At 40.4% G+C, this 27631-nt stretch overlaps 1 protein-coding gene and 1 long non-coding RNA gene across 3 annotated transcripts in view; one reads left to right on the top strand and one right to left on the bottom strand.

Annotated features, from left to right (window-relative positions):
- PLXNA2 (plexin A2) overlaps positions 1-27631 on the bottom strand; it is a 520505-nt gene that overhangs the window by 347078 nt on the left and 145796 nt on the right. The window lies entirely within an intron of this gene.
- Positions 1998-27325, top strand: LOC140706569 (uncharacterized). The gene is made up of 3 exons (XR_012086271.2): positions 1998-2110; positions 4868-4936; positions 8527-27325. It is a non-coding gene; the product is annotated as an uncharacterized LOC140706569 (long non-coding RNA).

Genomic DNA, 27631 nt, shown 5'->3' with positions numbered 1-27631 from the left:
TTCTTTTGAGAGCACCTGGGATTGTACAGCTTGTCCAAGGCTATCCAGGCTGGCTACTTCTCCTGAGAGGCACAGCAGGGAACAGAACCCCCAAATCTGGCTCTGCAGCCAGATACCTAACTCTCTAATGTAATTATAGTAATTAGGCTACAATAAGTGGATGCTGGATAAAATGCATGGTTCTCTCTGTAATTAAAGGAAGATTTTGAAGAATAGGGTTGCAAAGGAAACACATGGTCAAGTACCCTGGATATGTTCATAGAACAAACTTTGACAAATGTATGAACCTATTTTGAAACAATCTAGCTTATGTTTCATGTATTTGAACCCAATACAGTGGACCCTTGACTTACAGACGGCTTGACTTACAGACTTTTTGAGTTACAGACTTCTCTGGCCGCGAAATTTAGGTTTGATGTGCAGCCTGAGAATTGACTTACAGACCAGAAAAAAACCAAAATGGAACAAAAACGGCCTGTTACGGGATTAATCGGTTTTCAATGCACTGTAGGTCAATGGAGACTTGACCTACAGACTTTTTGACTTGAGAACCGCCTTCCAATACGGATTAAGTTCTCAAGTCAAGACCCCACTGTAGTCCCTGTCAAACCTGCCAGAAGCTTTCCACAATCCCAGGCAGAGATCCTTCTCTGCATTTCTGTCTGAGACTCTTCTTAGTCAAAACAGCAGAGATTTAATCTAGGAACTTGTTTATACAAAGTATATAAGAAACCACCGTATGAACAGTTCTTATTCCTTTTATACCTTATGGGACTTCTTACCCTCTGAAATTGCAATATGCAAAGACAAGCCCCACTGACACCAGTTGATATTACTATGTATCATCATCTTTTTGTTTCTTCAAACGGCCGATTCCAGGTCATCTCACAGAATGAATCACAGAACTTTGCATCTGGAAACATCTCTAGGATCATCTAGTCCAAACCACAATCAATGCAGGAAATGCACAGTTAAAACATCATGGACAGATGGTTCTCTGAACTCTTTTTAACATGTGTTCTTGAAGGCTTTCATGGCGGGGATCTGATGGCTGTTGTAGGTTTTTCAGGCTGTTTGGCTGTATTCTGGAGGTTTTTCTTCCTAACGCTTCACCAGTCTCTGTGGCCAGCATCTTCAAAGGACCTCTGAAGATGCCGGCCACAGAGATTAGTGAAACGTTAGGAAGAAAAACCTCCGGAACATGGACAAACAGCCCGAAAACCCTACAACCATATTTTTAATATCTTTCAATAAAGGAGATACTCCACCCAGCTTCCAAGACAATTTGTTCTGCTATCAAGTAATGTTTACTGTCCGCAAATTCTTCCTAATATTTGGTAAAATCTCTTTGTAATTTTATTTCTCTCCTTTGGGTCCAGCCCTCCAGAAAAGTAGAAAACTGGCCTTCTCCATTACAGTCCGTCAAATGCTTGAAGATGGCTATCATAGATTTTCTCAGTCCTCTGCAGCCTAAACATACTCTGCTTCCTCAACCATTCCTCACAGGGCTCTGTGGTGCTGAAGTACATCAGTACACAGTACATCAGATGATGAAAAGAGAATGAATGAAATTCAACAGGGGTAAGTATAAAGTACTGCGCCTCGGAAAAAGAAACCAAACACACAGTTACAATGTGGAGGATACAGTGGACCCTTGACTTACAGACAGCTTGACTTACAGACTTTTTGAGTTACAGACTTCTCTGGCCGCAAAATTTAGGTTTGACTTGCAGACTGAGATTTGACTTGCAGACCAGAAAAAAACCAAAATGGAACAAAAACGGCCTGTTACGGGATTAATTGGTTTTCAATGCACTGTAGGTCAATGGAGACTTGACTTACACACTTTTTGACTTGAGAACCGCCTTCCAATACGGATTAAGTTCTCAAGTCAAGACCCCACTGTACCTGACTCAGCAGTACTACAAGTGAGAAGGATCTTGGAATCACACACACAGAACTTCCACACATGTGAAAACTCTGCAAAAAGCCAGGTTCAACCACTACTTAACAGAGACACTGGCACAGCAGTGGCAAAAAGTACATCAGACTCTGGAGCAAGTGGGACAACAGGGGAATGAACTGAGGAACCATCTTCACTGCCCCTAGTGTGAGTATATTATCAATCCTTGTTGTACCTCCCTAGTTCAGCAGTAGTTTTCCTTTTAAGGAGAACAGCACTAGAACCCCTCCCAGTGAAGTTAGCTGGGAGGGAGAAGGAGCTGGACTCATAGAAACTTGCCACAAGTACCCAGGCAGTGCTGAAAACTAGTCTGGGCTTAATTAAGGACTGTTCAGTTCTAAACTCCCACCCTGTTAAAATACACCCCATTTTGGTTCAATTTGCTGTGTTGTTATCTAGGATCAATGGATGGAATAGAAACATACACACCCCATTGAGCTGGCCAAGGCCAGCAGGACTCACACCTACAAATAGCTTCTTGGCAAATTATATTGTGAGATCCAGTGTTGTGCAGTTCTGAATCTAGAGAAAACGTAGAGTATCAAATCTTCAACTATGCCATACCACATGCAAACCATTATGAGTGTTAATCACATGAATTCTATTGAAAAAGCAGCTTTGCAGTAGATAGGATAGGGGAAAAGGGGAAATTCTTATTTTTATTGTATTTGTTGGAACATCAGAAATAATTTGCAGCCTTACTGTCTGAAATGATCAGGTTTTGATCCATACTTGCTTGTCATTTCTGTAACCTAAGGCCATAATGTAGAAATAGAAGTGAATTCCGATATTACCTACAAGATTTGGACCAAATAATATCTCGAGTTCAACATCTCAGGTCCACTGAGACTCAGGGAGTGTAGTTCAATCAAGGATAAGCGGCAGCTTTAACTTGGGGTTTCCAAGTCTTAGGACACTGTCAGATGTCTTAAGGAATTGCTACACTTCTTCAGTTCTCCAAGTGGAGAGACAAATCTCAGGCTGAATGGCAAAAACTGTTTTATTTCTCTCTGTGAGGTGGTTTTAAAGGCTGGGTGCCAAGGCTCATGAGCTCATCATGAAGGTATTTTTCTCTGTGTTGTGCCCATCTAACATTAAGACACCCAGAAAGCTAAGGAGAAGGATATTTGGAGAAAACCAGAGAAAGAATGCATTTGGGCGCTTTATGCTGTTTGAAGCAAAGCAAAGAGGTGATTGTCACCACTGCAATTTAAAAGCCTTCTTACTGCACAAGCCCTAGCATCAGCAGTGCAGCATCTGGGGGAGGCGGACCCCACCCATGCTCTGGCAGTAAGGTTTCCAGAGGTTTCAACAGCACAGCTTGGGAAAAAAGGCTCATGTATTTGAATGCCATCAGTGACACAGTGGAAGATGTGAGCTATAGCACGGACAGGGGCAACAACAACACACATTTTGGCAACTTATGGGCACCTTTGCCAACATTTTCTCCTGACATTACCAGAATAGCTGGAGTTTACTTGGATTTTCAGGCTATTTACCCAGATTAATCTCACACCCATTTCCACAATCACCTGCCTGTGAAGCAGTTCTGCCCCCCATACCCAAACCTTGTTCACTTCATATCTTTTTCATCATAGTTACCCACCCCTGTGACATCACAGGGGTCTGTCCAGTGGACATCACCACTTGCTCTCAAATTTTGGCCCTGATCATTCCTGCAAATGGGATTCTTCTTGCCTACTCACCGTACCTGATTTTGATGTTACTAATTAATAATCCTACCTACAAGTGCAGATGACCTGAAGGTTGCTTGTGTTTGCTCTTCCAATGCATGCCTGATTACCTTTTCCTCTCGAAAAGCAGGACTGCTGGTGGCCTGAATTCTTCTGAGTTCATCCCAGGTGTGTGAGGAGCAAGGGTTTACTGCTTTTTCTTTAAATTGCTACAACCATTACAAAACACTAGAGAAAATACCTCAATCAGTGAACCAGTACTGATGGGAATACTGCTGGATGTAGGATGCATCTCAGGTTAATGTCAAGAGAAAAATACCATCTTGAAACTGTACGGATTTTCCAAGGAATGGTGGGAAGCTGAGTGCTTGACTTACCCAAGCAGACGGCTCTGCATCTATTAGCAAGCTACTCTGGGCAATGATTTCAAATGAAAGTCTGTATTTTATTAATTATGAGTCTGCTTTGCTGCTGAAGTCTTTAATGAGTTCCCCAGCTGTATCAATCCATAGCCATTAAGTTTAAATGGCTTGTGTGCACACATGGATAACAGTTAGGCTAAAATGCATTCATCACCCAGAAATTAAGCATGTAGGTTTAAAACAATGCACAGCCCATCAGTTGCATGGGGATCATGTGAGACTTTCCCTCCCCTCTTAATCAAGAGAGATTTGAGATAACATATGTGAGCATTTTAGCTTTCTTTTAACATAGACCTACCCTCATTTACAAACTACATACCACTGTAAAGACAGGCTATAACTGGTTCCTTAAAGGATTGGCTTGTTAGTTTAAACTAGTCAAATGGGCATATCTTCTTGGAAAGGTCACAGAACTAATATTCTCCTACAGTAGGAAATTTTCTCCCCCAGGAGAAAAACATGATTACAAGAATTTCCCATTTACAGGATCCTTTAAAGGATATAATGATCATATTAGTCTGGAGCATTTACTGTCTCAATATCTCAGGAAAAAGTCACTGTTTAACATAGCATAAGTAACTAATCCCTTGTCAAACCCATGTTTGGCCTGCAATTGTATATTTCTTTCACAGAAGCAGCATCCTTATTGCTAACTATAACCCTTGTAAATCAATAACATCAGCATGAGTGATTTTTGTCCTACAATAAATCACAACCAATAGCTGACGATGTAACAACATCCTATTCATAAACTGTCTTACTAGTAGAATTGTGTATTCTTGTTGTAGGTGATTGCATAGCTTTGAAATCAAGACCAACAATGCTTTCAGCCAAGGATGACAATCACTCTCTACCAGGTAAGTTGAAAATGTATTACAGGTATGTATTAAGAGTCTGATGATGCCGTGCCCTGACAAACCCATTAGGGTTGTTAATGATTACAAAGCAAGGTCCATCTGGCAACTCTGTCGGGTTCCACTATCTTTCAAGCAGGTTGGCAGGGAGTGCAAAGAGGTATCTCCATCAATGCTGGATTTCAAAGTAATGCACTGCCAAGGCCCGTCAAGGAGATAAGAAGAGGCACTGGGGTCATTTGCATTGTTGCAAATACTTCTCACTGCCTCATTTATAAAACCAACTATCCTAGCCAATTCTCCTAATTATATTGGTAATTCCCTCAAACCCTAGGTTTTCTGTCTTATATTCACTTTGTAGGAGCTGCAAAAAAACTATCTTTTTCACTATTTATTCATCTGTCTGTCTGTCTGTCTTTCTCTCTCTCTGTCTCTAGATATTTCTTGGCACACACCTTCTCCAGCCACATAGACAAATTAGCAAATCTGCTTCCACACAGCCAAAGATTTATTCATGTGTGAAGTCTGTTGGTTTTGATGGACATACTGAAATGTGTGGCTGTGTTTACAAACACTTTAACACAAGAACATGAGGTAAAATTGCTCATTTCAAGGATGGTGATAGAAGAAATTTAAAGAAGACCGTGTGTGTGTGTGTTTGTCTGTGTGTGTGTGCGCGCGCGCATACGCATGTATGTGCAAGCACACATGCCATTTATAGGGTTATTTAAGAGCTGAGACTTAACTCAGAACAATAATCTACTTTGCTCTCTTTTTGTACACACCCATAGTAATGAGGTAAGGGATTTGATGATCAAGATGATGTCTGGCCAAAGTTGGCGCAGAAGCTACAATGTTACACAAGAACAGGGGGTACCTCAAGCCAATCTGCTCCACTGGTAAAAAATATGGCAGACAGAGAAAGCCAGTGCAAGGAGGCTGAGAAGAAGTAAAACAAAACAGCAAAACACAAGTGGAAGGGAATCAGGTTCAGATCAGTACTTGGACTCTATTGGGGTGGGGGTATTTTGGGGGGAGCTTGGCAGGCTATCTGTGCACTTCTGGGAACTGTAGTTCAAGATATGAACTTTATTTCTACTTAAGAACGGAGAAAGCTGAAGTTCACCTATCGGTTTGCAAACACGGATCATGACTTCTTAAAATTTTCAGCTGTACAAAAACGTCGAAATGGCAAAGATAAAAATATTGCTTGGATTTTAAGTTTAGGATTAGCCAGGTGTAAGAAGTCATGATCTCTAGTTCTCAGTCTTCACACCTTAGTACCACCACCACAAATACACCTCTCTCATCTGATATGGGAAGCTAAGCAAGGGCAGCCCAGGTCAGTATTTGGAGCGGAGACTACCAGGTAGTATCAGAGATCTAGTAGAGCCAGGATGTATGCCAATAGATGATATACATCCTAACTCTACCAGAAGATGAGTGTGTCCAAAACCCAAAGTGGATAGAGTCTGAGCCAAAGAGGGGTGGAGATAACACTGCTCCCTTTTGCTTTATTTCATTCTGTTTTCTTAGCTTCTCTCTCTCTCCTCCACAAAGTCTGAACTTGCAGAAGACAGCGAAATCAGGTTGAGAGCTACATGCAGCTCTATGATTGAAGGTTGCCTACCTGCTTTAAATACATGCCTCCCCAAAATCTTCTGAGACTACTGTACTCAGAGAGGAACCTAATGGAACAGTCATTATTAACATGCCTTTAGTAGCCATGCTTGTGTGAGAAATACACAATTTGTGCCAGAAAGAAGACTGGAAACTAAGAAGCCAGATTTTGGCTGCATATCGGCGGGTGGAGGGGGGAAAACAACAACAACTTCCTAACAGAGCAATAAGAGAGTGGAATCAATTACCTTGGGAGGTGGTGAGCTCTCCAACACCAGAGGCATTCAAAAGAAAGCAGGACAGCCATCTGTCAGCTCTACTTTAACTTGGATCCCTGCGTTCAGCAGGGAGGATGGACTCCATGGCCGCATAACCCCCTTCCAAATCCATTATTCTATGATTCTGTGTATGCCAGAAATACAATTGCTGCACATACCCTTGTGTGTTCTCACCAGACATGCAAAACAGAGACAATGCATATACACTGCCTTTGAATATTCAGATATGCATATTCAATGTTTAAAGACATACATTTGTCTGCACGTGATGCCCTTGCGATTAGGAAACAAATAAAATCCAACAACTATGCTTGTCACATGAAATGTGGCGTTCCTCTCGGGTAGGGAGCAATCTTGACTGGCGTCACCTTGCTGAATGAAGGAAACAGGGTTTGCTTCAATTTATGCTCTTTCTTTTTCTGGTGAAAAAACAAAAAAGAGAAGGAGAAGAAAGCCAGAGAGATTCCCTTGCTTTCACTCACGGCTCCTGGTAGGGAGAAGGAAGTGAAAGAGGGAATGCTTAACAGATACAGCTTGCTTGCCTAGAAGCAAAGCTTGGAAATCTTGGTTTTGTTTTGTTTTTTTGGACGACAACACCCAGAATCCCCTAGTCAGCATGGTCAAGGGAGTCGGAGTGGTGAAGCACCCAAAATATAACATTTTCTGGCTTTGTCTAGAAGTGGTGACCGAGGGAGTAGCATTTCCCAACTGCATAAAAAAGGAAACTTTCCTTTGCTCTATTTCAGTTTTTACCACAGGATTTGTTACACCAGAGCATCTGTGCATGGTCTATTCACAGGTGTTTCTGGGGCTTACCCTTAGGTACATGCACACAGGATTTTGCAAGCTCAGCTTCATACATCTTCAAGTTTATCGTCTTTCCACCAGTGGATGATTCACTTTAGAATGCATCATGGCTTTAGAATATATATACACTTTAGAATATATATATATATATATATATGCTGCAGCTAATTCTTTAACAACCTCCCTGTAATCCTAGCAGCACTAATGGGTTTTGCCATCTTACCCCTGTTCTCGTTTAAACCTTGTGCAGCTGCACGTGAGAGGCAGTAGGTTAAAAATATCACCTCCCAATCCAAACAGAATCCTGTTAAGATTGTTGTCAGAGAAATTAAGGCAACAAAAGGGCCCTAGACTTTCTTATGTCATGTAACCAAAAGACATGCTCACTGCTGTACATGTCCTTCTGCCAGTAACATAGTTTTGATTTTAGTGACTACTGTGATGAACAGAAAACAAGGATAATGTGCACACAGTAAAGAGGGATGAAAGAACTGAAAGCTGTAGCATGACACTCTCCCTATTATGAATACGGTACATCTATTTATATAAGAAATTATACCACTGCTACTGATGCATGCTCTTGCCGTACCCACCATGAAATTAAAATTCCTCCTTAGTATCACATTGCAAGCTAGACTCGTTCCACAGAGCCGACAGAAAAATGCATCCATTGGCTTCATCGGCGCTAGGATTGGAAGCCAGTGGGGTGAGCGAGACAGGTCTATTGCCTGAGGTAAAAATATTCCATTTCCAAAATAAATCCTGTAGAAATATTGCTAGCCTAGAGCATGTCTCTTGGTATTAATTTCACAGTATGGATTCATGCATAACTTCCACACCAGCACCCCCCTCCCTCTGCTCTCACTCCTTTCCTTCTTATCTTTCCAGAACAAACACAATGTGCAAGTTAATTCGAGTAGCCTTCCACCCGGAGTCCAACCTGGAAATGCAGCTGAAGCAGACTAAGCAAGGGAACTCTGAGAAGAGTACAGCCGTGATAAAAATAAAATAAAATAAGATTAAAAGGGGGGAAAATTAAATGCTTTGCTATTCAAAAAAGGGAGTGTGACTGATTATGAAGCATCCACAGAAGGAACTTTCCATCAACTGGAGTCATTAAGTCCAATTCAAATATTACTCTGGAAGTTGCTGGCCTTACCATCAGGTTGCTCCTGTGAACTTGAAGAAGACCCATGTGCTGTCTCTCCATGTGGTTAGTTATCTTTGTGAAACAAATCAGGTTGTGTCTATTATAATGATAGCTAAATATGAACAATTTCATTCATGCAGTTCTGTTCAGAACGGTTTCTTTCTTTCTGCTCCTGTGTATCATGGCCAGTATGTTGGAAGGAGAGAAAGTTTGAAAAAAATCCCTAACTGTTAGAGCAGTGCAACAATGGAACCAATGACCTTGTTCATTAAATGGGCAAGGTATAAGTCTAAATTAATAAAAATAAATAATACCTCAGGAGGCAGTGAGCTCACTAACACTGGAGGCATTAAAGAGAAAGTTAGGCAGTAATCTGTCAGAGCTATTTTGATTTGGATTTCTACACTGCTTTGATGGTCTTTAAGGCCCCTTCCAACTCCATTATTCTATGTCTTCTATGATTTTCTTTCTTATAAATCTCATCAGAGGCTATCAGGGTACTGACATTGTACATCTATGTAAAACAGGTATGGGGAGCATTGGCTGTCCAATTCCTAGTCCAGGAATTAAGATTATGAGGGGAAACCCTTAGTCCCTCCACCTTCACAGGCACGCTTGGTGGGAACATAGGAGAGGGTCTTTGTCACTGCTCCCAATCTCTGGAACTCTCTCCCACAAGAAGTCAGACTGGCCCCATCTTTGCTGTCCTTCCACAAGCAGGCAAAGATCTTTCTCTTCAGGCAGTCTTCTCTTTAGTTGTTCGCAGCCTGAGAGGGTTTATTTGAGTGGATTGTTGTGCTCTGTTTTTTAAAAAAATGCATTTTTGTATTGATTTTATTGACCATTTTAAATATAATACTTGTTTAATTCTATTTTAATATTTGTATGCTCACTGTTTTTAGCTTTTAAATATTGTCTTTTGTTGTAAGTCGCCTTGGGTCCTTTTAAAGAGAAAGGCAGGTTAAAGATATTTTAAATAAATAAATAAATATGTCTCTCTAAATATTTTGAACTACAAGTCCCATCGTCCTCTCCTGGCATAGAAAATGGTAAGGGGGGATTGAGAGTTGTATCCTGAAGCATCTGGCAAACAAAGGATGCCATCCATTGAAGTAATGGGTGTGCTGAGTCTACATTTCATAATGAACTATAGTGGCAGCCTTTACAATGTTAAGAAAGTTAACATATAGATCACTTTGAGAGAAGTAGCTATGTTAATCTGTTCCAGCAAAAATGAAAAAGAATCTTGGGGCACCTTTAAGAGAAACAAGCTTTATTTGGCATAAGCTTTTGTGCACATAGTTGACTTCTCCAGAAGTCATGTATGTTGCATAGTTGATATGTCAGGCAGCTGTTCCAAAGTCGTTCGTGGACAAATAAGGCTCACAAAATCCTACAAAGAAGTTTTCCTTTGTCTCTTTATCTTAAGACCTTTCAACTAAGCTGGCATATAAGGTCTTACATATGTCTTCCATCACTGAACTACAAGCCAGTCCTTAGAATCCTCTGCTTTGAGATTTAAGTATCCCTGTTGAACCTTATATATTGGTCAATATTGCTTCCTCGTATGTGATTATGTCTGTCAAATCTGTGAGTAAATTTATTTGAATCTAAAGTATTTTGTGCCATACATTATAAATTGTATTGTATTTAAACCTTCAAAAGCACACAACAAAAAAGATCCAGGAAGCTGGGCTGGAAAAGAAATCAACTCTCTTATTCCCCCACCCCCCAAATGGGACTGCCTTTGCTTTCCTAAATCTTAATTATATTCACACATCAGAATGCCAGGCATACAAACTTGCAGAAAGTAGACTTTGAGGGCCCACATCGTAACTGTCTGAATTAGGCCTTAAGAGGAATCCCTGGTGAGTGAGAATTACATCCTGCTGCATGAAAGGCATTCTGAAGTAGGAGAACTGAACATTTGTGCACAGCTTTAAGAATAAAAAGGCCTTGGAAAAATAAATGAATTTCAGCAAATGATTGGTTTTAGACTGGTGTTATGCCAATATTTCTTGCCCAGATTTAAACATGGTAAGGCTGGGGGGGAAAAAAAAGAACATTAACCATGCAAATTCACATTTCTGAACCTTGAGATTCTAGTAAAAGTATGTAAGTGATTAGGAAGTAATTAACCAACCAAAAGAAGATTCTACTGATCATTTGGAGATTACTTATTCATAGGGTTGCCAGGGGTCAGAAATGACTTGATTGCACGTAACAACAAATGATATTTTGAAATTATAGCTGAGAAACCTATTGAAATTCACTTTTCTGTGAATTTCAATATGTTGCCCAGCTATAATCTTACATGGATAGAATTATATAAGCCTCAAGACAACTAAGGTACAAAAACTGAGCATATTTGAACCACTTCTTTAAAATCCTGATAGTTCAATACCTTATAGGCTGAAGGCTTCCAAAGAATGAATCGGGACACACCATTTGATTATTCTGTGGATGAAAAATCACAAGAAGACAATAGCTCTATTCAGGAGTTTAAATGAATAGAGGAGGAACGCTTTATCTCCACCAGCACTGTTCCTCATAATGTGTATGAAGGCACAAACCTCCTGTATATGGGCTTCTCTATGTGAATTAGAACCATGGAATATCAAGGTTCTGATCCATTTGGGGAGCTCCCTTTGATACATGAAGCTCTCTACCATCTGGCATGCTTTCTTGCTAAAGAATATCTTGATGGAAGTGATGACAGAAGGGGGCAGGTCCAGACCAGCTATTTACACATTACTGAAAAAGGAAGACATGCAGCACAGAAAAGGACAACAGAGAACCTGAAGTTGTTCATCCACAGTAGTCATCTAAACCAGTGGTTCTTAACCTTTGTTTCTCAGATGTTTTTGAACTGCAACTCCCAGAAACCCCAGCCAGCACAGCTGGTGGTGAAGGCTTCTGGGAGTTGCAGTCCAAAAACACCTGAGTAACCCAAGGTTAAGAACCAGTGATCTAAACAGCACACTCAGGAATCATGCAGTCCACTGTTCACACCTGAGCAAAATGTATTGTAATTGTTTTCAGTTGTAAAATTTATCTTTATTTTGTATCTGTACATAGTACACGGGAGCTGGTATGGTGTAGTAGATAAGAAGGTTGGATTAGGATTTGGGAAACCTGGATTCAAATCTCTGCTCAGCCATGGAAATGTATGGGAAGCGTGGAAATGGTAAATCACTTTTTGAACATCTAACATATCTCAAAAACATTTGAAGGTCCTTATTAAGTTGAAAGCAACTTGATGACACAAAACGTGTGCTTAATATATGCACTTTTATGCAAATCATTGGTTACTGATCTCCCGCAATATGCTTTATCTTTAAATCAGGGTTAAGAAGGAGCTAAACCCGACTGCAGAACACCTTCAAAAGGAGGAGCATTCTCTGTCAGCCTTTCAAATGAGAATTTCTGGGACCCTTTAAAATGGAGGAATGTCCTCTATAAAATTCAACATATGACTACCCTTGGCAGGACCAGAAAGTTCTTTTCTTTTTGCAGCGAGTATACTCACTTTTTAATTCTTATATAGAACTATATTATGACTCAAGAGGGGTAAAAAAAATGGGAAATCACACTGTATAAAGCACATTCCAGTAAAAGATATTTTAGAGTCACTGGCTTAATATAAATCTGATATTGGAAACTTAATGATGGGAACCACATTTGAGGAGCTGCGTTAGAGAGCCATATTGGGGAAGAAAGAGGAAATCATTAAAAATGTCTACCCAATCCCTACAAAACTGTATCTCAGGCAAAGGACAAAATGGTTCCCCTTGCCATTCCATACAGAAAAAATGGACTGAAGGGGAAGCTACTTATATTCCAGTGGAATACTAGCCTTCATCCTACTCAAGGGCAGCAGGCTAGCTTATGTGTAGAAGAGAAGACAGGACATGCACAGCACATGGCTGTCTCCTCTGACAGAACAAAATGTTCAGAGAGTTGTCATCACTGCCTCTCAACATCTGCTATCTGAGGTAGTTGCCACTCTCTCTGTGATGATAAGTCAGTCCTGCAGCTGTGTATCATATCAATACTATCCAGTCTTTACTAAATCTAATTTCTTTGATTCAATGGTTGGGATTAGTGAGCACCACCACTGCTTTCTTTGTATGTTAATGGCAGAGTCTGAGCAGTAGTGGCTCCTGCTCACATTTAGGTTCTTCATCCAAGCAAGAACCCTGGAAAATCTGGGTGGTACAGGGCATCTCCTGATCCCATTTCTGCCTGGGGATGCTCACAGTAAAGGCACAAGGCCAGAATCCACACAGGAAAAGATGTTATAATACATTTGTGCTGGGGAGGGGGGGACATTGTGCTTACATGCTGAACTATAAATATGCAATTGTACTATTTCAAAACAAAACAAAAAACCTGTCTGGTGTTTCCTCTTTCCATGCTGAAATGCTTGCAAGTTGGTGGTTTGGGGGCAGAAGAGAGGAGGGAAAGACCCTAATAGCTTACCACATAACAGTCCTTGCCTTGCCATTTAATGTGGAACGCTTAAGAAGGTTAGCTTATTACACATGCAGAGAAAGCAAGCCAAAGCCGAGAAATCTATATTGTGCTGTAACACGATATAGAATTAATCCCTCTAGGTAGCAGGATCCCTCATAAATAGCAAATGGGGGAGATATCCACAGCATTATACTTTATCACACTTTCTGTCAAAATATCCCCCGCAGGGAGCCTTTCTCCTGATGATATCGCTGGCAGAGCTTTACTTGGGGAAGACGGTTTTTAACCAGGCAGCAGCCAACCATCAATATATTTCTTAGTGAGATGAGTATGTAAGGAGACACCTTACAGTCATATCTAGTCAGTTATTCCTCTTCCTTATGGAGTGTAACTACTTTATTTTTATGAGTCTATATGCACAGCATATACTCTACCATTTATTGTTAATACAAGTCTGAGTTATATTGACATAGCACTTCCCATCCTGCAAAAGGCTTCATGGACTGAAAAAGACCAAAAATAGGATAGTCCATAATGTAGTCTCCTTCCAGGGCCAGCTGCTTAAGCAAAGAAGCTGCCTAGATAAGGCAGTGAGAAGGAGCTTCAAAGTGCCATTTCACGCAGAAAGAAAAACACTGGGTGCTCTAAAATGTAAAATACTGTACACATACACACATGGGTACATGATCCTTAGGGTCCTTTTTAGCTCTGCAGTTCTAAGACGATAATGAAGCACTTTAATGTGCCAAAAAGAGATCTTTGCAGAACATTTCGTTTAATACACATCCTTTGTAGTGGTAAGTTAGATTTCTTTTTCCTGAGTGGTGCACAAATGGTGAAGAAACTGCATTTTACAAGCTTTCAAACTGTACTGTGCTATATGTTGCTGGTAAACTGTGACCTTTCCCCATGACTCAATTTAAGGCAGCTACTTGCCTTGGAGAGGACACAGGCACTGGGCTTGAGGTTTTGAAGTGGCAAGTGCCTTGTTTCGAATCTCAGGTTCAATGAAATAAAAGAAATTGATGATGGATATCAGGACACAGACATGGCATGCTGTAAGCTTTTCTACAGATGAAAATACCATTGCTAGTCCTGGGATTTTTCGGATGCTTTAACCAGGACTGTTACTAGAGTAGACCAGCTGCGTCATTGCCCCAGGGTGCCAAATTGGGAGGATGCAACCCTTGCCCAGCTCCCTGTTCAAAACCAGACTTAACTAGACTTGAGTAGCCTGGTGCCCTATTCTACTTCCGGAGGAGAAATGTAGATCAGACCTCTCAGGGATGTGCAGATTTTCATCAAGTCAGTGGGGGAGTAGAAAGTCTTTCTGAGGCAGTGGAGGGCAGACCCATCTGGAACTCGACAGACCAGCATTTTCCTGCTGGAGGCCAGTTCTATCTGAGGCTTGATAAACTGGGCCTCTGGCCCAGATGTAGAAGAGCAACAAGCATAGTCGTCCAGAGACAGCTCACTTGGTTCACTTAGATCACAGGCAGACCAGGCCTTTCCTCGTGGTGCAGTGGTTAAACCGCTGTACTGCAGCTAAAACTGTGCTCACGACCTGGGGTTCAAATCCCAGGTAGCCAGCTCAAGGTTTACTCAGCCTTCTATCCTTCCAAGGTCGGTAAAATGAGTACCCAGCTCGCTGGGGGGGCAATGTGTAGCCTGCATAATTAAATTGTAAATCGCCCAGAGAGTGCTTGAAGCGCTATGGGGGGGGCGGTATACAAGCAGCATGCTTTTTTCCTGTCAGAGAGCAGGACTCAGGAGATACAGTGGTGCCTTGCGAAACAAATGCCTCGCAGGACAAAAAACTTGCAAGACAAATGGTTTTTGCAATGGGGGGGTGTTGATGACTCACAAGACAAATGTTCCTATGGCTATGCTTTGCAAGAAGAATGTTTTCTGTTTTTTGTTCCTGCCTCATGTTTGCTGATTTTTAAATGTTTTTCTATGATGTTTAAAAAGTTAGGTTTTTTATTGATTTTTTAAAAATCATCTGCACAATACATATGGCTTTAAAGAGCACTTAATAACCCCTTTGTAAACCACATTTGACTTTGTTCTGACTTTTTTTGCCCATAGGAACACATTAATTAGATTTTAATGCATTCTTACGGGAAAACATGTTTCGCAAGACAATGTTTTTTGCAAGATAACATTAACCGTGGAACGAATTAAATTCATCTTGTGAGGCACCACTGCAAGCCTCTGAGATAAATGGCATCAACAGTCATGTGTGTGGATTGCCTGGCAGGAGTGGAACAAAAATGCTAAGACTCATGGCCTTGCTTGTTGCAGGAACCTTGACTGCAAGGGTTGCAAAGGTGTGAAAAAGGCTTATTCCTCCGAATCCTTGCTGTCCCACCCTACAATATCACAAGAGGCTTTTTCACTTGTTTATTGTTATAAGATAGATTTCCGACCTTTAGTCTAACTCACATAAAGCAAACTCAGGAAAGGCAAAGCAAGATTTCTGGGTATAACTGAAGACCCCAGAGCAGAAACAAATTGCCTTCCAGTTATCTATATTTCTTTTCCTTCTGAAACATAGCCTTCCTTTCACCAGAGATGACACAAGTAGCCTGCATGCCCCATTGAACTCAGCCGTGGGGCCTTCTGCCTTGGTAAATTTGGTTTTGTGGCTGATCCTGCAAGGCATTCACCTGGAAGAAAGAGGGCCTGCTTATTATCTCTCCTGCTTCCTTGATGCCCCTGAGCAGTGACCCCTAACCTGTCACTCCACATCTGTCCTAGATGTTTTACACATGGCAGGGTCAAAGCTATTACAATTGATCTAAGCCAAGTCTCTACACTTAATCTTCATTGTACTGCAGCAGGCTAGATACTTTCTTTATATCAATTGCTGCTGCTGTTGCTGCATCCCCCAACTCAAGACATGGAACTGAGTTTAGGTAAGTTTAAATGCTTGCCATTTACTTCGTTGTGTATCTCTGAACCTACAGGACTGACAAATTTTACATGCCAACTTTCGACCAGAATTTGGATGTTACTTTTCTGGACTGGTTCTACTTGCTGAGGAACAATGAAATTGGCAGTTGTCATGAATATAAATATGTTTTCCAAGCTCTACATTTGATTTCACTTTAGGTTTTATTTATTCATGTGAAAAATAAGATCTCTCCATATCCTGGAAGCTTGTTTTCTTTTTAAAATATACCCAATTCTAGTTTGCAGATCAGTTGCAGCCAGTTTCAGAGATGCCAGAATTTCTTCAAACTGTGGCTGCAAACAGAAAAGAATCCTTCAGAACTCACTGTATGGCTTCAGGTAGAAGCCCATTAATTTCCTGAAGTTTTGCATGCTTCCTCACTGCTTTTACTGTAATAAGAAAATCAACCATAACATCTTTTCCTTTTTTGTAGAATTTGATGACATTTGGAAGCATAATATATAGTCTCAAGGCAATGACACTTACCAAATTTCAGACAGAATAGGTGCATAACATTTACAAGTAGGTCTTCCAAATTTCAGTAGGGTGTTTTGTGTAATATGTTATTAAATTCAGAGGGTTTATTTTTGCATTGTTCAGAAGGCTACATTAATCTCAATTTCAAGATGAATACTGCTTCTGGATGGTTCCAAAACAAACGAAGTTCCATAAACACCTTCTTTTAAGATTAAAAGCAGGGGAGTAGATGGTGGCCCAATGGCAAAATCTGAAGTTGTGAATTGAGAAGATATAGCCTTTGGTAGATCTGGGGCAGCAATGAGCAACTACTCAAAGAACTTGCCATATTCCTGGTTTGCCCTTGCTTATATCTAATCCAAACCTTAACTTTATCAGACTAGTCCTGATCAAATATCCCAACTAGAGATGGGCACAAATCAGAAAAATTGTGATTCATTTTGACTTGTGAAGGTTGACAAATGACACATTTATGATTTTTTTCGGATGAATCGACAAAATAATTCATCAATTAATTTTTTACTTTAAAATCTAAAAAGCAGTCCCTCCAAGTTTGGTGAAGATTGGGTTTTAGACCATCAAAACCCAGTCTTCACCAATCTTGGAGGGATTGTAGAGGAAAGTCAGAGGAACCTTTTCTGCCATTTTGGTATCTCTAGGTGCTCCGGGGGCCATTTCATAGCCAAAATAATCAACAAATGAAAAAATCACCAAAAATTCAGTGATTCATTTGAATGTGAATTGACAAATTAGCAATGTTTGAATTAATTTGGTGATGTTTTTAATTTGTTCCCATCCCTAGTCCTAACTTGCCCTACAGTACCTGGAATACATGACTTTCGGTATACCTATGTTATAATTCAGTGATTGTAGGCAGCATGGCTGTGCTGATGTACCTGAGGTAGGAGAGGAAAAGCAGCAACATATTTCAGAACATCTCTACCAGCAGAGTGACTGACTGACTTATTATTTTACTTTATTTCTATCCTGCCATTCTGTCAAAAATGAGCCTAGGGTGGCTCACAAATGACTAAAAGACATATACAACAAAAGAAACTGTAATACATTGAAGTATTAAAATGCAATTTGGCATATAGCAGCATAACAAAGCACACACTAAAAAGAAAAGAAAAAGAAACCAGATTTAAAACCTTTTTGCACACAAACATAGCAAAGGCAAAATTTGGAATGGCAACCTGCCACCTCATGCTGTGAAAACAAATAAACTGTTGAGACCAAGGAGCCCGCTCTATGGACAATGTAATAGATCATGTTGGCCCTTGAATGGGAGGTTCCAAGAGTTACTCAGACATTGATCAAAACTGATCGATCAGATGGTACTAACTTTCTCTGACATGGCACTGAGGAAAGAGCTTCCCATATCCCACAACAAGTGTTACTTATTTACCTTGGACTTTTTCAATTATCTCTCAATGGCAAGGGAATGCATGCTGTTCTTCAGAGATATTGATTGCCCAGGGAGGAGAAGAAGAGCATTTAGCTTAGTGCACCATTTGTTTCTGTAAGAGCTTATTGACATAAGAATGTTGTGGGAGATACAAGACTTGATCAGATGCTCAGCTTGGTTTAGTACCATGCCATGATATTACATCTCCAGCAATGGCAAAAACATACATCATAGACTCCAAGTCATGTACATGCCAGCCCCAACATTAAATAGAATGAGAGTGATATATCAAGATGGCAGATGCTGAGGGGCATATAATGGACCCTGCTGCATGCATCACATAATATGTTTCATACTGGTGGAAAGTCAGCACTGGCTACTACTGCAATCAGCTGTAGCATCAAGTCCTGACATTCCACCAGAATGGACATGAGGGAATGTTGCCATCTTATCCTTTGTCTTATTTAGCAAAATATTTTATTCTGTGCTTGTGTGACAAACAAGCAACAGACTACAGTACCTATATAGGAATCCCTTACCATACAGATGTCTTTGGGGAATGTGTGGGCAAGATAGAATATCTTAACATCATATCCTAAAATTTCTTATTATTTTAAGGTACACAGGCAAAAACATGTTGCCGTGGGCTATGTGCTTGGACCTAAACCACAATATATATTGGTGGGGTAGAACCATTCACAAACCAGTTCAGCTATGCTGAAAAAGCAGGGAACAGATACAGCAAAGAAGCATGAATCAACCATAATTCAAAAGAACTGAAATGACCTACACATAGACCACACACACACAGAGGGAAGAAGTAAAAATGAAGCTACAAGATGCCGGAGAACATTCCTTCCAAATCACAAATGTAATGATCACTAATGCTACTCATGGCAGTTTCTCCCAAACTATGGAGGTAATTCAACTCTGGTTTTTACATGCTGTCTCCCTTAGACTCTTTTGCATTCTATGAACTTATGCTATGATAATTTCTATAATATTTCAAAAGCCACAGTAGTCTTTTTTTTTAATTCTGCTCCCAGAAGTGTTTGCATCTTCTTTGTCTGAAAACAGAGCTTGTTGCTGGTATTTGCAGCCAAGTTGCTTCCAACTACAGCAGATCTATGAATGAGTGATCTTCAAAATGTTCTATTGTTAACAGCTGTGCACAGCTCTTGCAAACTTAAAGTCATGGCTCCTTTAAGGAGTCAATCAGTCTCATGTCTGGTCCTCCTCTTTCTCTGCTGCCTTTAGCTTCTCCTAGCATTGGTCTCTTTTTCACACATCTTGTCTTCTTATATGCTTAAAGTACAACAACCTCAATATAGCCATTTTTGCCTCTAAAGAGATTTCAGACTTGATTTTATCTATGACCCACTTGTTTTTCTGCTGGTTCATGGTATCCACAAAAGCTCTTTGGAAGAAGAGCTTGAAGAACTGCATTAGGTGTTTCTTTTGGCAGCTGCAGCAGCTAAGCCTGACAAAATCCATGCCACTTCCCATTGAAATTCCTCAAGTCTTGCATCTTTAGCTTTTACCACCATCCCATCTATTTTAAAAATCTGCTAGGTTTTAGTGGGCAGGGAGGAGACATTTAAGCTTGAACGTCCCACTCTGTATGTGTTTGTGTGCTTGCATGCCTAGGTCTTTTTAACCAGAAGAGGCAAACTGTGCTATGTCATTCCATCTGGTTGTACCAATTCAAGCTTTGACAGCAACGTTTTTCATTGGTTGAATCTTCAAGGGCAGCCCCAACCATGTCACATTACAGTGATCAAGAGACAATCTCAATATAGATCGCTATAATCCAGCTGGCAGACAAAAACTAAAACTATTCAAAATCCAGGCTGTGATACATGTTATCCTCAGTTTCAAGGATCAATATATGCCCTGGTTGGAGAGAGATGCAATGCATTGATTAACTAACTAGTGTATCTCCACAGATTCCAATCTGTATAGATTTGGAAGCTTCTAGGTCAAAGTTAAAGCAGTGGTTACAATATTCTTTGACCTGATTCATACTATTAAAGGTAAAAGTACTAAAGGACTGTCTTCTCCTTGATTTCAATTCTGTACTTCAGGAGTGTGTAGCCTGGAAGCTATAGTAACAAAATACTGATTTCACAACGGGATATTTAGCTTCTTCCTCACAAATATGTGCACATCTGCATAATAACTTCACCTCAGTCTGCATAATTTATGAATGCTCATATGTTAACATTCCAATCTTTCAGAAATGTCACCATAATCTCTCCCTAGGTCATGCCCCTAAAGGGAAGTCTTTGTGCCATTTTGCTTTAGGCAAATAACAATTAGAAATGCCTAACTGCTAATCCACATCTTAAAAAGCATATCAGTTTGCAGGAGCATGAAAACACATTCCCACCAGTTGTTTCCTTTCTTACCTGCCACATTAACCATATTCACAATTTTACAAAAGCAAAACAAAACTGGATTTTCTTGGAACAAAACAAAAACCATCATTCTTATCTTTTGTAAATGTCCTCCAGTGTATCACTTCACTCCATGATAATAAGGTCCAATAGGTGTGCATTGTTATCAGTACCCCAGACAAGCTCCAATTATGGAGAGACTTAAACTTGGTTTGGATGTTAACTCAGATGCAGGGAAGTAAAGATATTTCCTACAGTCTTCAGTCTCATTGAATTAGGCTGTCTGGACTTGATGAGACATGAGACACTCAATAAAGAATTTTCAAGCTTCATGGAATTTGTTGCTTCCAGGAAAGTTACAGAACCTTTTTTTTCTGATCGAGATTTTTGCAATTTGCGTAAACTCTTTGGGCAAAATTAGCATCCTTCTCCTGTGAGAAGCAAAGCACACATATGTAAAACTAGCACAGAATGACCATCAGGTTGCAACAAACAAACAAACAAACAAACAAACAAAAGAAGTGAAAACATTCTTCTAACATTACTAGTCTTCAAATCTGTGCAAAAGAGCAGCAGTCATCATCATTTTAAACAATTTTGCTTAATGATCACACATACACCAACTCTCCTTCACTTGACAGGAACACATACACTGCCTTGCAATCTTAGGGCAGTGAGGAGAATAATTTAATAGTTCTTTGTTCTCACCTGGAAGAACAAGTGTGGCACGGATCTTCACTTCTACTTATGTATAAGTAACACAGTTTCAATCATGAGATTTCTTAGAAAGTGTTGTTTACAAGTCTGGCCTGGGAACTAGTAATAATTGTGTGCTGTCTTGTCAATTCCGACCTATGGAAGTTCTTTTCAAGATTATCTCGGTAGAGTGGTTTACCCTTCCCTTCTTCTGGAGATGGCACATGGGCTGGTTCTTCTGGGATACACAGTTGGAACTGAACTCTCAACCTCTAGCTGCATAAGCTAGATAGCTCACTGAGCTACCCAATCTATGTAGACCCTAGTACTTTGAATGCTATGACAAATCCTATTGTGGAATCCAAGTAGAACTTGGAAACCAGAACTCCTCTGGACTGCCACTCTGGGTAGAGGATTTTGAGTGTTAAAATCTCAGTGTGTTACTTTTCTAAGCTCTGGGACAAATTTCAAACTTGGATGCATGTTAGAATTCAACATAGTCTGCCTTGACTAAAAAAGAGTCTTATTTAATCTGTTTATTAAAATGGCTCATTTTTCCCCTTAAAGAAGCATAGATACTCATTCTGTAAGTAGCTAGCAAAACCTTATTTGCTAGACAGGAAACAGAAAACATGGAAGATACCCGCAATCGCATAACCTGACAATAACTCAGCTCTAGAGATAGGCATGAACCTGGAAAACTGGTTTGGTATGGTTTGTGTTTAGTTATGAACCACAACCCACCACAAAACCAAACAGAAAACTACTTTGGTTTATGATTTAGTTTTTAGTTTGTGCTCGGTAGGGGCGACTACAGTTTCTCTTGTACCACTACCACCTCATCGGGTGCCCAGGTGCCATGCTCTGAGGCAGTGACCAGGCTTCTTGCAGGGAAGTTAGTCACTGCCTCAGAGGATGCCCCCCACTTCCCAGGTGATCAGGATGATAAGCGGGGAGATGGGTGCATACTCAGAAGCAGCACCCCAGCTTCCCTTGGAGCATGGCACCCAGGCAACTGCCTTGAAGTATGGCACCTGGACACCTGGGGAGGAGGGGGTGGTGTGGTAGCAGGAGCAGGTAGCCCAGGTGACTGGGGCAGCAGGAAGTGGGAAGGTGGTCCAAAGCAAACGAAGTGTCAAGGAGGAAAATGTTTAGTGCTCAGTTTTGCTTTGGCAAAACAGGATCCCCGAATCAGGTCATGAACCAAACTGCAAACCAGCCCAGTTTGTCAGTTTTTCTGGTTCATGGTTCAGTTCGTGTCCATCTCTACCCAGCTCTACACAGTACCTAACATTTCAAATGCCTCTGATGGAGTCAGGCAATAGCACATTTTAAAATTAATTCATTACAGGATTAAAAAAATAATAATAACTCCAATCCATCTCACGTTGTCTGCTCTCTTTGTTCCCATGAGCAGCCATAATAGACTTGAGTTTTGTTATATAATTAAATGCTAACACATGTATCCTTTGCTTAGCACCATTTCTGTATTTGCTTGTGTTAATTAGGACGTGAACCTATGAATCTCCCAACAGCATTTTAAATATGCTTTCAAAGCTTACTTTTCTCCCACAATCCCTCTCTTTTTTTAAACATGAAAGTCTGGAAAGCAAAATCCCAGGTCCACCTTCTGGGGTGAGGGAGGAATGTACACCTTTCATATTATTCTAGAAAAACAGCAGTTTAGTTCTTGAACACCAGCGCTTCTCAGATATATTCCTGTCTCTAAAATGTCTCTACCAATCATTCTACAAAGGCTCCATCCCAGCCTTTCAGTCAGGTTCCAATACACCTGTGCACACAACTCTGAAATGCTCAAACTCTTGATTAAAAAAAATGAAATAAATTCTTATATCTATATGCACAATGTTTCTATCACCCATTCACAAACAGTATGCAATGTACATCTCCTAACAGAACAAAACATCTGTACTACTCTACTTGTCACAGTTGCATGTTAGCAGTGGTGATAATCATGATGTTTTGGCCTCTAGGTAGAATCTTTTTCTGTGCCGAAGTGCATGCTGCTTATGTAGAAGATCCAGGGCTCAATCCTTGGTTTCTTTAGGTAAGAATGGGGGGAAAACCCACAAACATATGAAACTTTGGAGAGCCACTGCCACTCAGTCCCAGAAACCGTAAAAGCTACTTTTTAAGTTACAGTTTCCAGAGTGCTTCCACCAACATGGCCCATCAACAGAATAGTTCAGGAATTCTGGGTACTGCAGTGTAAAAATCCCCTAACTTTTGCAAGCTGTGTTCAATGAAATGACAGCAAGGATGCAATCCCACAGGTAACCCAAGAAAGGCCTTCTCCAGTCAGTGCAGTCAGTCCTAAATTACCTTGTTTAGCACACAGCTCCTTCTCTTCTCACCTCACCTTAATCCACTTATTTTGGAGAGTCCTCAGCAGAAACCCTGGATGCATAACAACGAAAAAATCAAAACAAGGGCTTGCTGCTCTCCAATGCACTAAACTACATTCCCACACAGACTGAAATATAATAGAGAATAGGACTTGAATAGCTGCATGTTCACTTAACACAAACTGGCAGGAAAATCGGTCTAATAATAATTTCCAGCCAAAATACTTCAATGCCACTTTATTCCCAACCATAAGGAGTATGGACCAGTCCTACGAGTAATCTTGCTGAGTAAGATTTGCTATAATACTAGGTGGGCTATAGATGGGTCTATAGATGTGTATAGGTTTATAGGTGGCAGCATGTAATTTCTTGATGAAAAAGACTGAGAGAGCTGATACAAGTGTATTAACAGCATCACTGTACCTTAACCTTTGACCATGCTGATTGATAGTTATGGGTGTTACAGTCAAAACCAAAGGAATCTGAATACCTTCCAATAAAAAAGAAAAAAGCCCAGCATATTTACAAGTATATTGAAATAAAATGACAGACAGCATTCCTTGTTGTTATTGGAGAATAATTTTAGGAATATAAACTTAGATGAGATCACTACAGTATTGCAGAATCAAACAATCACCCATATTAAGATTTAAATGTTATGAAAGTTTTGTACATTATTCTACTGATGTTGCAGAATTCTGAGCTCTGCAACAGATTTAATTCGATAAGATGCCTTGTGTTAGGTTTGCTTCAAGACATACTCTCCTACTTCATATGTGGCATATTTTCTCCCTTAGGAGTAGTAAACGAATTTTAGTCATCATTGCATTGGCTAAACAGCAGCACCTTCCTTCCAAGTCAGCAGAAAAGGAGCAACAGTTATGGCCTGTATATTGCACATGTACAGGAGGTGGTTATGAGATTCTGTAGAGAAAGAAAATAAGTCAGCAGAAGTGCAACTGTGCTGACAGTCTGTATCTGCATTCATAAGATGAAAGAATAGTTGTGCAGATGTGGGTGATGGGGCAGTGAGAACAGGAGCATCAATTGATATGAAAAATAATCCAATATAATACAAAAGCCACAAGGCAAGGGAGGCAAAGCTGTCCATCCTGGTTAAATTAACATGCACTCAGCTCCTAAAATAACTCATTGCTATTTTTAAAATAATAATTTACACAGTTTTAAATTAGACGGAATGTTTGTGGGCTGTAATTCTTCTTACTACTGTGCCTCCACAAGAGCCAGGAAGAAAAATGCTTCATTATCTGAAAAGGGTGCACTCCATCTGCCTCAGGCTTCATCATGGCTGGGAAACAACTGGGAAGGCAAACAGCAGCAAAATTTCTATGGTTCAGTCCTCCAAGGCCCTGTCCACACTGGGAAATTTGGTGCAGTCCAGTCTGCATTTAAAGGGTTCGTATCTTAAGTGTGATTTATTTTAACTCTCACTTCAGCAATTCTTCTGTCAACCCTGGAGATCATGCTACAGGTCCTCTTCTCCTGTGCTCCAGATCTATACAAAGCAAGGTTTACCTGGTTGACTCACAAATAAAGAGGCAGCAGCAGAGGACAGCTGTAGAATGAGGGAAGAACACTGGAGTGAAGCTAGCAGAGGCAGAAGGGAGGTAACCCTCCTTTTTGCCCCAGCCTTTTCCTTCTGCTGGGATTCTACTGGGGCTGCTCTGCCTTGTGTGGGTGGAGCTCATGTAGTTAACATAGCCTCCTTCCCCTCCTTTTCTCTTGGACCTGATTCAGGGGGCTGAGGTGACTTTCCTTGTTTGGTTTGTTTCTTTAAAAAGTAAGTGGCACATTAAAATGGCAATGAATCAACCTGGGATAGCTTTAAAATTTCACTGCATTAGTAAAGGAAATATTTAAAGTAAAATAAGATGAAAATAGGGGAGGGGGTTTCTCCACCCTCCCTTTCAATGCCACAGCCCACATAATACATCACAGGGTTGTTTCCTTAATTAATGCTGCCCCAAGTATCATTTTGGTGAACGTATCCATCCAGGAAGGCTAGACAAAGCTATTTTGCATGCCAATGAATTGTCCCCAAAACACTGCATGCCCTAGCCCTGAGCCAGTTTGGTGTGGGAAAGCTCTTAAAGGGGAAGGATGGATCATTCTAAGTAGAAACATAACTGGATGACTTTTTTTCATGCCAATGAGTGCCATAAGGGTTCCATATACCATAACTCTGTGCCAGTGTGGACAGACTCCCAGCCACATGAGAATGGCAAAACAGGAAGCAGTGTTCTGGGATTGCTTCACATCTGCAGTTTATTGCCATGAATATAGCCAACAGAAAACCATTTCACTAACTCTTCCATTAATTCAGTGGGCTACTCTAGTTGCATCTTACTATACTAAGTGACTAATTTCAGCAAGTATGTCATTAAACTATAAATATTGTCATGGGCATTAATTTAGATGGCTTTAAAACAGGTTTTTGCAAATGTACATTGCACAAGGTTATCCACAGCTACAGGTAGCGTTGGCCATATACTGCAACTACAAATAATAAGAATTACAACTATGGACCTATGCTACTCTGCAGGTGAATACACCAACTGGTGTGGTATAGTTCAGCCAATGGAACAGGTAGACATAGCACTCAGTGAAAGCTGTAGAATCATTACTGGATGTCTGAAGCCAATCCATACTGATACAATCAATTACCTGCCACATATTGCACACAGTGACATATAGTGAGAGGTAACAGCTAATAGTGAAAGCCTCAAAGCATCTAATCAAATGCATATTCACTTTTTGGCTACAATTCCATCCCTCCCAAATTAAAATCAAGGAAAATTGTTTTTCTCTCAAGAACATCTATGAATCTTGAAGGAACTGCAGAAAGTGCCAGGACTACAATGTGGAAATAAAGAACTACACACCTCTTAAAATGGATGGAATCCATGGAAATTTTACCTCCTAGTTACTCAGAGAACCACTGTCAGTTATTTGAAAGTCATGCAATTGGCTATAAATGGGAGCTGGCAGAATCAAAGGGAATAAAAGAAAACAGAGTTTTTGCACCAACACAGCCCTTTGTGAGTATGGAGAAGAACATGCAACCCCATACCTATGTCACAATACTATATGCCCTCCATCATACCATGGAAGACTTGATGTTAGCTGCTCCAAATGCTTTTGATGCTGCATGTTGCTTGGAAAAAAATTATCTGGTATTATTATTAATTATACTGTGGTGCTTCTGACATGAAAAAGAAAGACCTCAAGACAAGAAGAGAGATGGGCAACCTTCAGAGATCCAGGGCCATAGACAGTTGCTTCCAGACTTTAGAGGGCCACTCCTGAACAATACATGTAACTGTATTAAACCTCAGTTTCTTTCCATTTTTTTTCTTTTGAAAAATGCCTGGTGAGCTAAAACACATCATAGGGCCCAAAACCACAATTAATTTGTTCCTTATATTCCCCAGAGATGGGGTTTGGGGCTTCTCCACAGCATTTTGGGTGGCTATTACCACAATGCAATGCTGAGCCAAATAGGGGTTTTTCCCCCTGTTTGGACATCTCTCCTCCTACAGTAAACCTAAATGAGAAGAATTTTATTTGCTGGCATAGCAATAAGTAATGTACTGTATTTCAGAGAATCCCTACGTTATTAAGAACAAGAACTATAAATGTGCACGTACGTAGGTCTGTGTATACACATTGTAAAACATTATATAAATGGGCCTTGAGCCACAAGAAATCTCAAACTTTTAAAAGAAAACAAAATAAAACAAATTACAAATTGATTGGCAAAGCTTCCCTTCAGCCAGCAAACAAAACACTCACACAATCAGGGTGTGATTAGATGGCAAGAAAGGTGTGTGTCTAATCACACCAGAAACGGTAGCTTTGCTGAGAGCAATCTCCCTCAAAGTGACTCTTCTAACCATTGGGGAATTATTTCAGCCCAGTCACCAAAAGCTGTAGCCATACTCACAAACTAGGTCCAGCTTGGGCAGGCATCAGAGTCAGGCCGGAGTACTATTTCATAAACACTGTATGATTCCAGGAAATAGCTTGCACTGGAGTGCACCACAAGTG

This window comes from Pogona vitticeps, chromosome 4 (assembly GCF_051106095.1).
Source record: "Pogona vitticeps strain Pit_001003342236 chromosome 4, PviZW2.1, whole genome shotgun sequence".
Taxonomy (NCBI): Eukaryota; Metazoa; Chordata; class Lepidosauria; order Squamata; family Agamidae; genus Pogona; species Pogona vitticeps.
Note: the sequence above shows the minus strand (reverse complement) of the source record. Positions and strands in the feature narration are given on the sequence as shown.